The sequence below is a fragment of the Triticum aestivum genome, chromosome 5D (genome assembly GCF_018294505.1).
Source record: "Triticum aestivum cultivar Chinese Spring chromosome 5D, IWGSC CS RefSeq v2.1, whole genome shotgun sequence".
Classification (NCBI taxonomy): domain Eukaryota; kingdom Viridiplantae; phylum Streptophyta; class Magnoliopsida; order Poales; family Poaceae; genus Triticum; species Triticum aestivum.
The window spans coordinates 255,400,702-255,417,254 of NC_057808.1; positions in this window are offsets into that span (position 1 = coordinate 255,400,702).

Genomic DNA, 16,553 nt, shown 5'->3' on the forward strand with positions numbered 1-16,553 from the left:
CTTTGGTTCGAATACGACCTATGTTTGAACAGGAAGCCCCCAAATGATCATATTGTTTACGGCTAGATTCGAATACGATCATAAGCCGGATCCACCTCCAGGAGACCATGTGATGTTGTAATGGAAATAACACGTTTACCTTTGGAGGAGAAAAGGACAGAGGTCCTGCTTTATTATTTATCATAATATATACATGGCTATAGAAATATGTACATTATGAGAGCCGGTGGCTCAAGTGTAATAAGGCCGAAGCTGAGCTATGTTCCACGGCCGACGGGTTTCTTCCTCCGACTTGCGTGAATCTTTGTGCTCCCGAACGTCGATAAGGTAGTATGACCCGTTTTGCAAGTTCTTACTGACCACAAAGGGCCCTTCCCAAGGCGGGGATAACTTGTGTGCATCTGTTTGATCTTAGATGAGCCGGAGCACCAGATCACCTTCCTGGAAGACCCGGGACTTAACCCGGCGGCTGTGATAACGGCGCAGATCTTGTTGGTAAATCGCCGAGCGAGCTGCTGCCACATCACGCTGTTCGTCCAACAAATCAAGAGCATCCTGGCGCGCCTGCTCATTATCCGCCTCCACATAAGCCGCCACTCGCGGTGAGTCATGACGGACGTCGCTGGGGAGGACTGCTTCCGCTCCATAGACCATGAAGAACGGCGTGTAACTCGTAGACCTGTTAGGAGTAGTATTGATGCTCCATAACACGGAGGGTAACTCCTCCACCCAACAACCCGGCGTCCGTTGCAAAGGGACCAAAAGCAGGGGCTTGATGCCCTTCAAGATCTCTTGATTAGCTCTCTCAGCTTGACCATTGGATTGAGGGTGAGCCACTGATGAAACATCAAGTCGAATATGCTCTCGTTGACAAAACTCCTCCATGGCGCCCTTAGACAGATTGGTACCATTGTCAGTTATAATGCTGTGTGGAAAGCCAAAGTGAAATATCACCCTTTTCATGAACTGAACCGCCGTGGCTGCATCACACTTACTAACTGGCTCTGCTTCAACCCACTTTGTGAATTTGTCAACTGCCACCAAGAGGTGGGTCTTCTTATCCTTGGACCTTTTAAAAGGCCCAACCATGTCAAGCCCCCAGACCGCAAATGGCCAAGTGATTGGTATCATCCTCAGCTCTTGAGCCGGCACATGAGCCCGTCGCGAGAACCTCTGACAACCGTCACATCTACTAACCAAGTCCTCCGCATCAGCATGAGCCGTCAGCCAATAAAAACCATGACGAAAAGCCTTGGCCACAAGAGATTTTGAGTCGGCATGATGGCCACAATCCCCCTCGTGAATCTCACGCAAAATATCTTGGCCTTCCTCAGGGGAAACACAACGCTGGAAAGTTCCAGTAACACTGCGGCGATGTAGCTCACCATTGATAATTATCATTGACTTAGACCGCTGGGTTATTTGTCTGGCCAAAGTTTCATCCTCAGGCAACTCTCCCCGGGTCATGTAAGCCAAGTATGGTACTGTCCAGTCTGGGGTGATGTGAAGAGCCGCCACCAACTGTGCCTCCGGGTCAGGGACAGCCAAGTCTTCCTCTGTAGGCAACTTAACAGAAGGGTTATGCAAGATGTCCAAGAAAGTATTAGGCGGCACCGACTTTCACTGAGAGCCCAGCCGGCTCAATGCATCAGCCGCCTCGTTCTTCCTGCGATCGATGTGCTCTACTTGGTACCCCTGAAAGTGTTCAGCAATGGCATCAACTTCACGGCGATAAGCCGCCATGAGAGAGTCCTTGGAATCCCACTTGCCTGATACTTGTTGAGCACTAAATCTGAGTCGCCAAAGCACCTTACCCGGCTCAAGCTCATCTCCTTAGCCATCCGAAGACCGTGGAGCAAGGCCTCGTACTCAGCCGCATTGTTAGTGCAGGGAAACATCAACCGTAGCACATAACGAAACTTGTCACCTTTAGGGGAAGCCAATACAACTCCAGCCCCCGAGCCCTCCAATTGCCTAGACCCATCGAAGTGAATAGTCCAATACGTATTATCCGGCTTTTCTTCGGGCACCTGTAGCTCTGTCCAATCGTTGATGAAATCCACCAAAGCTTGAGATTTAACAGCAGTGCGCGGTACGTATTTCAGACCATGAGGCCCAAGCTCTATAGCCCACTTAGCCACTCTTCCTGCGGCTTCTCTGTTTTGGATGATATCTCCAAGGGGAGCAGAACTAACCACAGCGATAGGGTGACCCTGGAAATAATGCTTAAGCTTCCGGCTTGCCATGAACACACCATAAACAAGCTTCTGCCAATGTGGATACCGCTGTTTGGACTCGATGAGCACTTCACTGACGTAGTAAACCGGCCGCTGAACCGGGTACTCCTTACCCTCTTCCTTGCGCTCCACCACCACAGCCACACTGACAGCTCATGTGTTAGCAGCTACATATAGTAATAAGGGCTCCTTGTCAACCGGAGCAGCAAGGACTGGGGGCTCAGCCAGCTGTCTCTTCAAATCCTCAAAAGCAGCATTAGCAGCATCATTCTAGATAAAGTCATCAGTTTTCTTCATCAACTGGTACAGTGGCATGGCCTTTTCACCCAAACGGCTTATAAACCGGCTCAAAGCAGCAATGCGGCCTGCTAGACGCTGGACGTTGTTTATACACACCGGCTTAGCCAGAGAGGTGATTGCCTTAATTTTTTCCGGGTTAGCTTCAATGCCTCTGTTAGAAACCAGGAAACCCAAGAGCTTGCCTGCAGGAACACCAAAAACACACTTGGCCGGGTTAAGCATCATCTTGTAAACCCGGAGATTATCAAAGGTTTCTCTAAGGTCATCGACCAGGGTCTCCTTCTCCCTGGATTTAACCACGATATCATCCACATAGGCATGAACATTGCGCCCAATCTGGTTATGAAGACAATTCTGCACACAACGCTGGTAAGTCGCCTGTGCGCTCTTGAGTCCAAAAGGCATAGACACATAACAGAAGGCTCCAAAGGGAGTGATGAACACCGTCTTCTCCTGGTCCTTAACTGCCATTTTAATCTGATGGTATCCAGAATAAGCATCCAAGAAACTTAAGCGCTCACAACCCGCCGTAGCATCAATGATTTGATCAATACGGGGGAGAGCAAAAGGATCAGCTAGACACGCTTTGTATAAGTCCATGTAGTCCACACACATCCGCCAGGTGCCATTCTTCTTGAGCACGAGCACCGGGTTAGCTAACCATTCTGGATGAAACACTTCGACAATAAACCCGGCCGCCAAGAGCCGGGCCACCTCCTCACCAATGGCTTTCCGCCTTTCCTCATTAAACCGCCAAAGGAATTGCCTGACCGGCTTAAATTTTGGATCAATATTGAGAGTGTGCTCAGCGAGTTCTCTAGGTACACCTGGCATGTCAGAAGGTTTCCATGCAAAAATGTCCTTATTCTCACGGATGAACTCGATGAGCGCGCTTTCCTATTTTGGATCCAGATTGGCACTGATGCTAAACTGCTGAGATGAGTCACCTGGAACGAAATCAACAAGTTTAGTCTCATCAGCTGACTTAAATTTCATTGCCGGCTCATGCTCCGTGGTCGGCTTCTTCAGAGATGTCATATCTGTTGGGTCAACATTGTCCTTGTAAAACTTCAACTCCTCTGTTGCACAAACAGATTCTGCATAAGCCGCGTCACCTTCCTCACACTCCAAGGCTATCTTTCGGCTGCCATGAACTGTAATGGTCCCATTGTGACCCGGCATCTTGAGCTGTAAATATACGTAACACGGCCGTGCCATGAACTTGGCGTAAGCCGGCCGCCCAAATATGGCATGATACGGACTTCTTATCTTGACCACCTCAAAGGTCAATTTTTCCGCCCTGTAGTTGTACTCATCTCCAAAGGCCACTTCCAGCTCGATCTTACCAACTGGATAAGCCGACTTACCAGGCACCACACCATGGAAAACAGTATTGGACTGGCTGAGGTTCTTATCAATCAACCCCATACGACGGAAGGTCTCATAATAAAGGATGTTGATGCTGCTGCCCCCATCCATGAGCACCTTAGTGAACTTGTATCCTCCCACCTGAGGAGCCACCACCAGGACCAGGTGACCCGGATTATCAACCCGGGGAGGGTGATCCTCCCTACTCCACACAATAGGCTGCTCAGACCATCTTAAATAGCGTGGAACCGTCGGCTCAACAGCATTCACAGCCCTCTTATGAAGCTTCTGATCTCGCTTACACAGACTGGTGGTAAACACATGATACTGTCCACCATTGAGTTGCTTTGGATTGGTCTGGTACCCCCTGTTGCTGTTGATGACCCTGGCCGGACTGCTGATTAAAGCCCCCTTGAACATTCTGAGGATTGAAATTTGAGCCGCCGCCCGGGCCATGAAAGCCGCCAGCGCCTGAGCCGCCGCCCGAGCCATTGTTGCCATTAAAGGCATTGGAATTCTTAAAGGCCTTCATGATTGCGCAATCTTTCCGTAGATGAGTAGCTGGCTTCTCCCTAGAGCCATGCCTTGGACAAGGCTCATTCAACAACTGCTCAAGCGTTGGGCCTGAACCGCCGGCTCGGGATGGTGGCCTCCCCTTACGTCGCTGGTTGTTACCCTGTGAGCTGGCATTGGCCACAAACTCCATGCTGCCATCAGCCTTACGCTTGTTACCTCCTTGGTTTGCCGGGTTATGCTGAGGACCCTTGCCATTGCCGTTCTTCTTTCCCTTCCCTGTCCTTTCATCATCTGACGCGGGGTCCTTGGTACTATCAGAGTCGGCGTACTTGACGAGAGCCGCCATCAGCGTGCCCATATCATTGCAATCGCGCTTGAGCCGCCCGAGTTTCATCTTCAGGGGCAGGAAACGACAATTCTGCTCCAACATTAAGACTGCAGAGCCGGCATCCATCTTATCAGATGAATGTATTATCTCTTTGACCCGGCGAACCCAATGTGTCGTAGACTCACCCTCCTGCTGTTTACAGTTAGTCAAATCCACAATTGACATAGACTGCCTACAGGTATCTTTGAAGTTTTGGATGAACCGGGCTTTCAGCTCAGCCCAAGACCCGATAGAATTCGGTGGCAGCCCTTTCAACCAAGTGCGGGCCGTCCCATCTAACATCATGGTGAAGTACTTGGCCATCGCCGCTTCGCTGACCTCCAGCAATTCCATGGCCATCTCGTAACTCTCAATCCAGGCTCCGGGTTGTAAATCAGCCGTGTAATTAGGCACCTTCCTAGGCCCCTTGAAATCCTTGGGCAGACGTTCATTGCGGAGAGCTGGCACTAGACAAGGGACACCTCCAGTCCTCGTAGGGATACCCACGTCGATGGAAGCCGTCGGATAAGCCAGGGGTGGCTGGTAAGCCGTCAACTGAGGCACCTGCTCCGCCTCTTGCCGTGCTCTGTCTTGGTCTGCTGCGTGAAAGGCTCCGTTATGAGCCGGGCTGTGGCCAGGTGGCAAGTTATGGCGTCGGACATTACTTGAGCCGGTCGCTGAGACCATGTGTCTGATGTAACTCAGGCTCCGGCCTGGACGAGGGGTTGAATGAATCCTGTCCCGGCTATAAGAATACACCTCTTGCCGCGCCAGAGCCGTCTGAAGGAGTTCTCTGACCCGGCGGGTTTCAACCGCCGTTGGAGAGTCACCATCAATTGGGAGAGCCGCCAGCCGTGCCGCCGCGGCGACCATGTTTTCCAACGGGTTGGCATAATGACCCGGTGGTATTGGCACGTACTGAGGCGGGGCAGGGTTCACCCGGGGAGGTCCCATCACTTGGGGCTGAATTGGCGTCCCAGCCCCGGGCACTATGATCTCCGGCGGGTTACTAGATCCTGCACCCGGCGTGTTGAAGAGGTTTCGAGGATCGTAAACCGGAGGGAGTCGAGATTGGGCCTTTTGATGCCTCCTTCTCATGACCTCATTGGACGCGTTCTGATCCATCGTGAGCCGGAAGGACTGTGCCTGAATCAACTGAGTCTGGGCGTCGAGAGCCGCCCTCTCTGCAGCCATCCTGATCCCCTCCGCCGCCAGATCCTCCTTGGCCTTTGCTAGATCCAACTTTAACTGTGCCACCTCCGCGTCATGTTGAACTTGATCCGCCGGAGCCACCGTAGCGGTCAACAGGACCGTCATCTTGTTTGTGAGATCCATCAGCACCTGAGCCGGCGAAGGCACCGGGCTTCCTGACCCGAAGGCGGGGTTTTGAACAGGTTGCGCGCCGGCCATGAAGATTCCAACCCGGCTCGGCGGTTCAAAGGGGTCCGGAATGCTGTCGCCATCGAAACAACCCCTGAGCCTGCCATCTTGAAGTTGATACAACGAGTTTGACTCATCCGTAGACGACTCGCCGTTAGAGCCGGCGGCCGTCTCATCACCAGATCCAGATCCTTCAGAGAGTCCTCCATGGACACATCCCACGAAAGCATGCTTCAAGGCAGGTAGAGCCCGGGCGGGTCGTGCACGCTGAGCCATCTCAATGAGATCGGCGCAGAGATCCGGCTCAGGGCCCGGCTCACCAATCTTGCCAATGAAGACATGAATTCTGCTGAAGGGGACCCGGTACCCGTACTCAATTGAGCCGGCGTCGGGGCCCCAGTTTGCATCGTCGATGTAGAGCTTGCCGCGACGACTCTTGGTCATCCGGCCCACAGCGTATCCCTTGAGCCCTTCGAAGCTGCCCTTCAAGAACTCAAATCCACCGTGCGCTGGCCCCACGGTGGGCGCCAACTGTCGTGGAATTGTCACGGCAGATGTCCTCGTGCAAGGACTTAGTCGTGGAGCCATTGCAGCTAGGAAGCTTAAAGGGGTTAAACGGGACAAGGAACACGAGGGTTATACTGGTTCGGCCCCTTACGGTGAAGGTAAAAGCCTACGTCCAGTTGAGGTGGCATTGATTAGGGTTTCGATGACCAGGAGCTAAACCGTCCTGCCTGGTTATCGATCTTGTCTTTCTTGTCCCTAAACCGCCGCCGGGTCGTCCCTTTATATAGAGAGGTTGACGCCCAGCGGCTCTCAGAGCCCCGGCCGGCTCATAATAGTGTCCGGCTCGGACTCTTAGCTATTCTTGCCTTACACTACAAGTCTTGTCGTACGACGGTTTATCACTATGGGCCTTAAGCCATCTCCGGGTCTTAAGCCCATTATTAACCCGCCGTCTTCAAGCTTGGTACTGGGCTTTACGTGATGACCATTATGCCATAACCCGGCCCCTCCTGGGCGGGTGACTCCAATGGTTATATCCTCAACAGGTCTCTAGTGTTCCGAGGCCATGTCTGTACATGCTAGGCTCGTCAAGTTTAACCCAAGTATTCCGCATGTGCAAAACTGTCTTGCGCTCGTTATATGTGAACGTAGAGTCTATCACACCCGAACATCACGTGGTGTCTTAACACGACGAACTGTAGCAAGGGTTCATACTCAGGGAGAACACTTTTACCTTGAAATTTAGTGAAGGGATCATCTTATAATGCTACCGCCGTACTAAGGAAAATAAGATGCATAAAATATAAACATCACATGCAATCAAAGTATGAGACATTATATGGCCATCGTCATCTTGTGCTTTTGATCTCCATCTCCAAAGCATTGTCATGATCTCCATCGTCACCGGCCCAACACCTTGGTCTCCATCGTTGCGTCATGGTTGTCTCGCCAACTATTGCTTCTACAACTATCGCTAATGCATAGTGATAAAGTAAAGCAATTACATGGCGTTTGCATTTCATACAATAAAGAAACAACCATAAGGCTCCTGCCGGTTGTCGACAACTTACAAAACATGATCATCTCATACAATAACATATATCACATCATGTCTTGACCATATCACATCACAACATACCTTGCAAAAACAAGTTAGGCGTCCTCTACTTTGTTGTTGCAAGTTTTTACGTGGGTGTTATGGGCTTCTAAAAAGAACCGTTCTTACCTACAGCAAAAACCACAACGGTGATTCGTCAAATTTACTATTTTAACCTTCTTCAAGGACCGGCCATAGTCAAATTCGATTCAACTAAAGTAGGAAAAACAGACACCCGCCGGCCACCTTTATGCAAAACTAGTTGCATGTCTGTCAGTGGAACCGGTCTCATGTGCGTGGACATGTAAGGTTGGTCCGGGCCACTTCATCCCACAATACTGCCGAATCAAAATAAGACGTTGGTGGTAAGCAGTATGACTATCACCGCCCACAACTCTTTGTTTTCTACTCATGCATATCATCTACGAATAGACCTGGCTCTGATACCACTGTTGGGAATCGTTGCATGGAAAATCGTTGCATAGCAACGAGGTAAGAGTGTGTCTACGTACCCTTGTAGACCGTAAGCGGAAGCGTTTCTTAATGCGGTTGATGTAGTCGAACTTCTTCACGCTTCAACCGATCAAGTACCGAACACACGGGACCTCCACGTTCTGCACACGTTCAGCTCGGTGACGTCCCTCACCTTCTTGATCCAGCAAGACGTCAAGGTAGTAGATGAGTTTCGTCAGCACGACGGCGTGGTGACGGTGATGGTGAAGTGATCCTCGCAGGACTTCGCCTAAGCACTACGAAAATATGACCGGGGGTGTAAACGGTGGATAGGGGCACCGCACACAGCTAAACAATTGTCTGGGGCCTGCTAGGTGCTCCCCCCCCCCAATATATATAGGTGGGTGATAACCCACAAGTATAGGGGATCGCAACAGTTTTCGAGGGTAGAGTATTCAACCCAAATTTATTGATTCGACACAAGGGGAGCCAAAGAATATTCTCAAGTATTAGCAGTTGAGTTGTCAATTCAACCACACCTGGAAAACTTAATATCTGCAGCGAAGTATTTAGTAGCAAAGTAGTATGGAAGTAACGGTAACGGCGGCAAAGGTAACAGTAGCAGTTTTGTAGTAATTGTAACAATGGCAACAGAAAAGTAACTAAGCAAAGATCAATATGTGAAAAGCTCGTAGGCATTGGATCAGTGATGGATAATTATGTCGGATGCGATTCCTCATGCAACAGTTATAACATAGGGTGACACAGAACTAGCTCCAGTTCATCAATGTAATGTAGGCATGTATTCCGAATATAGTCATACGTGCTTATGGAAAAGAACTTGCATGACATCTTTTGTCCTACCCTCCCGTGGCAGCGGGGTCCTATTGGAAACTAAGGGATATTAAGGCCTCCTTTTAATAGAGTACCGGACCAAAGCATTAACACTTAGTGAATACATGAACTCCTCAAACTACGGTCATCACCTGGAGTGGTCCCGATTATTGTCACTTCGGGGTTACCGGATCACAACACATAGTAGGTGACTATTGACTTGTAGAATAGGATCAAGAACTCACATACATTCATGAAAACATAATAGGTTCAGATCTGAAATCATGGCACTCGGGCCCTATTGACAAGCATTAAGCATAGCAAAGTCATAGCAACATCAATCTCAGAACATAATGGATACTAGGGATCAAACCCTAACAAAACTAACTCGAATACATGGTAAATCTCATCCAACCCATCACCGTCCAGCAAGCCTACGATGGAATTACTCACGCACAGTGGTGAGCATCATGAAATTGGTGATGGAGGAAGGTTGATGATGACAACGGCCACAGATTCCCCTCTCCGGAGCCCCGAACGGACTCCAGATCAGCCCTCCCGAGAGAGATTAGGGCTTGGCGGCGGCTCCGTATCGTAAAACGCGATGAATCCTTCTCTCTGATTTTTTTCCTCCCTGAACGTGAATATATAGAGTTGGAGTTGAGGTCGGTGGAGCCTCAGGGGGCCCACGAGGCAAGGGGCGCGCCCTCCACCCTCGTGGACAGGGTGTGGGGCCCCTGGTGTTGATTCTTTCGCCAGTATTTTTATTAATTCCAAACATATTCTTCGTGAAGTTTCAGGTCATTCCGAGAACTTTTATTTCTGCACAAAAATAACACCATGGCAATTCTGCTAAAAACAGCGTCAGTCCGGGTTAGTTCCATTCAAATCATGCAAGTTAGAGTCCAAAACAAGGGCAAAAGTGTTTGGAAAAGTAGATACAATGGAGAAGTATCAGTGGGAGGGGAAGGGGAGAGGCCAGGAGGCGCCCCAAGTAGGATTGAATCCTACTTGGACTCCTCCCAATCCCCCCCTCCCCCCGCCGCCGCCGCCATATATATCGGAGGGGGAAGGAAAGAGGGGGAAGGGGGAATCCTATTCCCTTTCTTTCCTTTCATCCTTCTCCACCTTGGCCGGCCCATATGAGGGGCGCACCAGCCCCTTGTGGCTGGTGCGTTTCCCCTCTTGGCCCATAAGGTCCATATCTTTTGCCGAGGGTGCCCGGAACCCCTTCCGGTGATCCGATATGTACCCGGTACCCTCTGGAACACTTCCGGTGTCAGAATACTATCGTCCTATATATCAATCTTTAACTCTCGACCATTTAGAGACTCCTCGTCATGTCTGTGATCTCATCCGGGACTCCAAACAACATTCGGTCACCAAATCACATAACTCATATAATACTATATCGTCATCGAACGTTAAGCGTGCGGACCCTACGGGTTCGAGAACTATGTAGACATGACCGAGACACCTCTCCGTTCAATAACCAATAGTGGAACCTGGATGCCCATATTGGCTCCTACATATTCTACGAAGATCTTTATCGGTCGAACCGTTATGACAACATACGTAATTCCCTTTGTCCATCCGTATGTTACTTGCCCGAGATTCGATCATCAATATCTTCATACCTAATTCAATCTCGTTGCCGGCAAGTCTCTTTACTCGTTCCATAATCCATCACCTCGTGACTAGCTCCTTAGTCGTTTTCTTGCAAGCTTATGATGTGTATTACTGAGAGGGCCCAGAGATACCTCTCCGATACTCAGAGTGACAAATCCTAATCTCGATCTATGCCAACTCAACAAACACCTTCGGAGATACCTGTAGAGCATCTTTATAATCACCCAGTTACGTTGTGACATTTGATAGTACACAAGGCATTCCTTTGCTATCCGGGAGTTGCATAATCTCATAGTCGAAGGAATATGTATTTGACATGAAGAAAGCAATAGCAATAAAACTGAATGATCATTATGCTAAGCTAACGGATGGGTCTTGTCCATCACATCATTCTCCTAATGATGTGATCCCGTTATCAAATGACAACTCATGTAAATGGTTAGGAAACCTTAACCATCTTTGATCAACGAGCTAGTCAATAGAGGCTCACTAGGGACATGGTGTTTGTTTATGTATTCACACATGTATTAAGGTTTCTGATACGTCTCCAACGTATCTATAATTTTTTATTGTTCCATGGTATATTATATTCTGTTTTGGATGTTTAATGGGATTTATTATGCACTTTTATATTATTTTTGGGACTAACCTATTAACCGGAGGCCCAGCCCAAATTGCTGTTTTTTTCCTATTTCCGTGTTTCGCAGAAAAAGAATATCAAACGGAGTCCAAACGGAATGAAACCTTCGGGAACGTGATTTTAGGAACAAACGTGATCCAGAGGACTTGGAGTCTACGCAAAGTAATCAACGAGGAAGGCACGAGGCAGGGGGCGTGCCTACCCCCCCCCCCCAGGCGCGCCCTCCACCCTCATGGGCCCCTCGTTGCTCCACCGACGTACTTCTTCCTCCTATATATACCTACGTACCCCCAAACTATCAGATACGGAGCCAAAAACCTATTTCCACCGCCGCAACCTTCTGTACCCGTGAGATCCCATCTTGGGGCCTTTTCCGGCGCTCCGCCGGAGGGAGCATTGATCACGGAGGGCTTCTACATCAACACCATAGCCTCTCCGATGATGTGTGAGTAGTTTACCTCCGACCTTCGGGTCCATAGTTATTAGCTAGATGGCTTCTTCTCTCTCTTTGGATCTCAATACAAAGTTCTCCTCGATCTTCTTGGAGATCTATTCGATGTAATCTTCTTTTGCGGTGTGTTTGTCGAGATCCGATGAATTGTGGGTTTATGATCAAGATTATCTATGAACAATATTTGAATCTCCTCCGAATTCTTTTATGTATGATTGGTTATCTTTGCAAGTCTCTTTGAATTATCAGTTTGGTTTGGCCTACTAGATTGATCTTTCTTGCAATGGGAGAAGTGCTTAGCTTTGGGTTCAATCTTGCGGTGTCCTTTCCCAGTGACAGCAGGGGCAGCAAGGCACGTATTGTATTGTTGCCATCGAGGATAAAAAGATGGGGTTTATATCATATTGCATGAGTTTATCCCTCTACATCATGTCATCTTACTTAAAGCATTACTCTGTTCTTATGAACTTAATACTCTAGATGCATGCTGGATAGCGGTCGATGTGTGGAGTAATAGTAGTAGATGCAGAATCGTTTCGGTCTACTTGTCGCGGACGTGATGCCTATATACATGATCATACCTAGATATTCTCATAACTATGCTCAATTCTATCAATTGCTCGACAGTAATCCGTTTACCCACCGTAATACTTATGCTATCTTGAGAGAAGCCACTAGTGAAACCTATGGCCCCCGGGTCTATTTTCCATCATATTAATCTTCCAACACTTAGTTATTTCTATTACCTTTTATTTTACTTTGCATCTTTATTTCTCTTTATTATAAAAATACCAAAAATATTATCTTATCATATCTATCAGATCTCACTCTCGTAAGTGACCGTTGAGGGATTGATAACCCCTTTATCGCATTAAATGCGAGGTTCTTATTTGTTTGTGTAGGTGTGAGGGACTCGTGCGTGATCTCCTACTGGATTGATACCTTGGTTCTCAAAAACTGAGGGAAATACTTACGCTACTTTACTACATCACCCTTTCCTCTTAAAGGGAAAACCAACATAGTGATCAAGAGGTAGCAAGAAGGATTTCTGGCGCCGTTGCCGGGGAGATTCGCGCCAAGTCAAGTCAAGTCAAGACATACCAAGTACCCATCACAAACTCTTATCCCTCGCATTACATTATTTGCCATTTGCCTCTCGTTTTCCTCTCCCCCACTTCACCCTTGCCTTTTTATTCGCCCTCTCTTTTCCGTTTGCTTGTTTCTCGCTTGCTTCATCGTTATGGCTAGTCCTTTATCTACTCCTTTATCTCCCGAGAATGAAGTTCTTAATTTTAAACAAAGGGAGGGAGAAAATCTAAAAGATGCTTGGTATAGAATCTGCAATGCTCAAAATAGATCTACCCGAAAGCAATCTACTACCATTCTTTTTCGCAATTTTTATGTAGGTGTCACTCCTTGGTATAGATATATTCTTGATACCATTACCAGAGGGAATTTCTTGGGTAGCCATACTTTCGATTCTTATAATGCTATGATAGATTTGTTTGGCTCACCACCTCTTTTGGTTAATGGAACTATGTTAACTTTGGAACATGTGATGCAAAGGCTTGAAATTATTGAAAATAAAGTTGCCACTACGGAATTGATTGAGAATTTGGATAAAAAGATCCATAATCAAATTAATCAATATGGATCTAAGGTAGGAGTCACTTTGAATTTTTTTAAAGAGAAGGAACCCATAGTTAATTGAAGAATAGTTCAAGATTCTACTAGAATTGATAAGCTTGAGGGTATTATTACCAACTTGGGGTCCGCCTTTTCTTCCGTTAGAAATACTCCATATACTTCAACCAAAATTGCCAAGCTTATGTATGTTCCTAAAAAGTGAATCCTCTAGTAAGGAAACTGCGGATCTCAAATCAATAAGTGTTCATCCCAATCTTTTTGCTATCATTAAGGAACCATTTGCTACAAATGATTTTTTCGAGTTCGTTCCTAAAAGTTTGATAACTAATAGAAAGAAAGGAACTCCTAAAGGTTATAAGTGTCTTATTGAAGAATTGCCTACCAAAGAAGGCAATACCTAGATCTATCCTTGCTTTTATGCCTAGCTAGGGGCGTTAAACGATAGCGCTTGTTGGGAGGCAGCCCAATTTTATTTTAGTTTTTTGCTTTTTGCTTCTGTTTAGGAATAAATATTTGATCTAGGCTCTGGTTAGATTTGTTTTTATGTTTTAATTAGTGTTTGTGCCAAGTTAAACCTATAGGATCTTCTTGGATGATAGTTATTTGATCTTGCTGAAAATTCCAGGAACTTTCTGTTCACGAAAACAATTGTTAAAAATCACCAGAACGTGATAAATACTGATTCCAATTGCAGTAGATCAATAAACAAATTGTCTAGGTCTTCCTATTTTGGTAGATTTTTTTGGGTTCCAGAAGTTTGCGTTAGTTACAGATTACTACAGACTGTTTTGTTTTTGACAGATTCTGTTTTTCGTGTGTTGTTTGCTTATTTTGATGAATCTATGGATAATAAAATAGTTTATAAACCATAGAGAAGTTGGAATAAAGTAGGTTTAACACCAATATAAATAAATAATGAGTTCATTACAGTACCTTGAAGTGGTGTTTTCTTTTCTTTCGCTAACGGAGCTCACGAGATATTCTGCTAACTTTTGTGTTGTGAAGTTTTCAAGTTTTGGGTAAAAGATTTGATGGATTATGGAACAAGGAGTGGCAAGAGCCTAAGCTTGGGGATGCCCATGGCACCCCAAGATAATCTAAGGACACCCAAAAGCCAAAGCTTGGGGATGCCCCGGAAGGCATCCCCTCTTTCGTCTTCGTCCATTGGTAACTTTACTTGGAGCTATATTTTTATTCACCACATGATATGTGTTTTGCTTGGAGCGTCTTGTATGATTTGAGTCTTTGCTTTTTAGTTTACCACAATCATCCTTGCTGTACACACCTTTTGAGAGAGACACACATGATTCGGAATTTATTAGAATACTCTATGTGCTTCACTTATATCTTTTGAGCTATATAGTTTTTGCTCTAGTGCTTCACTTATATCTTTTAGAGCACGGTGGTGGATTTGTTTTATAGAAACTATCGTTCTCTCATGCTTCACTTATATTATTTTGAGAGTCCTATAAAACAGCATGGTAATTTGCTTTAATTATGATAGGCATCCAAGATTAGTAAAAATATTCTTATGAGTGAGTTGAATACTATGAGAAGTTTGATGCTTGATAATTGCTTTGAGATATGAAGATGGTGATATTAGAGTCATGCTAGTTGAGTAGTTGTGAATTTGAGGAATACTTGTGTTAAAGTTTGTGATTCCCGTAGCATGCACGTATGGTAAACCGTTATGTGATGAAGTCGGACCATGATTTATTTATTGATTGTCTTCCTTATGAGTGGCGGTCGGGGACGAGCGATGGTCTTTTCCTACCAATCTATCCCCCTAGGAGCATGCGCGTAATACTTTGCTTTGATAACTTGTAGATTTTTGCAATAAGTATATGAGTTCTTTATGACTAATGTTGAGTCCATGGATTATACGCACTTTTCATCTTTCCACCATTGCTAGCCTCTCTAATACCGCGCACTTTTCACCAGTATCATACACCCACCATATACCTTCCTCAAAACAGCCACCATACCTACCTATCATGGCATTTCCATGTTCATTCCGAGATATATTGCCATGCAACTTACCACCGTTCCGTTTACTATGACACGCTCCATCATTGTCATATTGCTTTGCATGATCATGTAGTTGACATCGTATTTGTGTTAAAGCCACCGTTCATAATTCTTTCATACATGTCACTCTTGATTCATAGCATATCCCGGTACACCGCCGGAGGCATTCACATAGAGTCATATTTTGTTCTAAGTATTGAGTTGTAATTTTTGAGTTGTAAAGAAAATAAAAGTGTGATGATCATCATTATTAGAGCATTGTCCCAAGTGAGGAAAGGATGATGGAGACTATGATTCCCCCACAAGTCGGGATGAGACTCTGGACGAAAAAGAAAAAAAGAAAAAAAAAAGAGGCCATAAAAAAAGAGAAAAGGCCCAAATAAAAAAAATGAGAGAAAAGAGAGAAGGGACAATGCTACTGTCCTTTTTTCCACACTTGTGCTTCAAAGTAGCACCATGATCTTCATGATAGAGAGTCTCATATGATATCACTTTCATATACTAGTAGGAATTTTTCATTATAGAACTTGGCTTCTATATTCCAATGATGGGCTTCCTCGAAATGCCCTAGGTCTTCGTGAGCAAGCGAGTTGGATGCACACCCACTTAGTTTCTTTTGTTGAGCTTTCATATACTTATAGCTCTAGTGCATCCGTTGCATGGCAATCCCTACTCACTCACATTGATATCTATTGATGGGCATCTCCATAGCCCGTTGATACGCCTAGTTGATGTGAGACTATCTTCTCCTTTTTGTCTTCTCCACAACCACCATTCTATTTCACATATAGTGCTATGTCCATGGCTCACGCTCATGTATTGCGTGAAGATTGAAAAAGTTTGAGAACACCAAAAGTATGAAACAATTGCTTGGCTTGTCATCGGGGTTGTGCATGATTTAAATACTTTGTGTGGTGAAGATAGAGCATAGCCAGACTATATGATTTTGTAGGGATAACTTTCTTTGACCATGTTATTTTGAGAAGACATAATTGCTTAGTTAGTATGCTTGAAGTATTATTATTTTTATGTCAATATTAAACTTTTATCTTGAACCTTTTGGATCTGAACATTCATACCACAAATAAGAGAATTACATC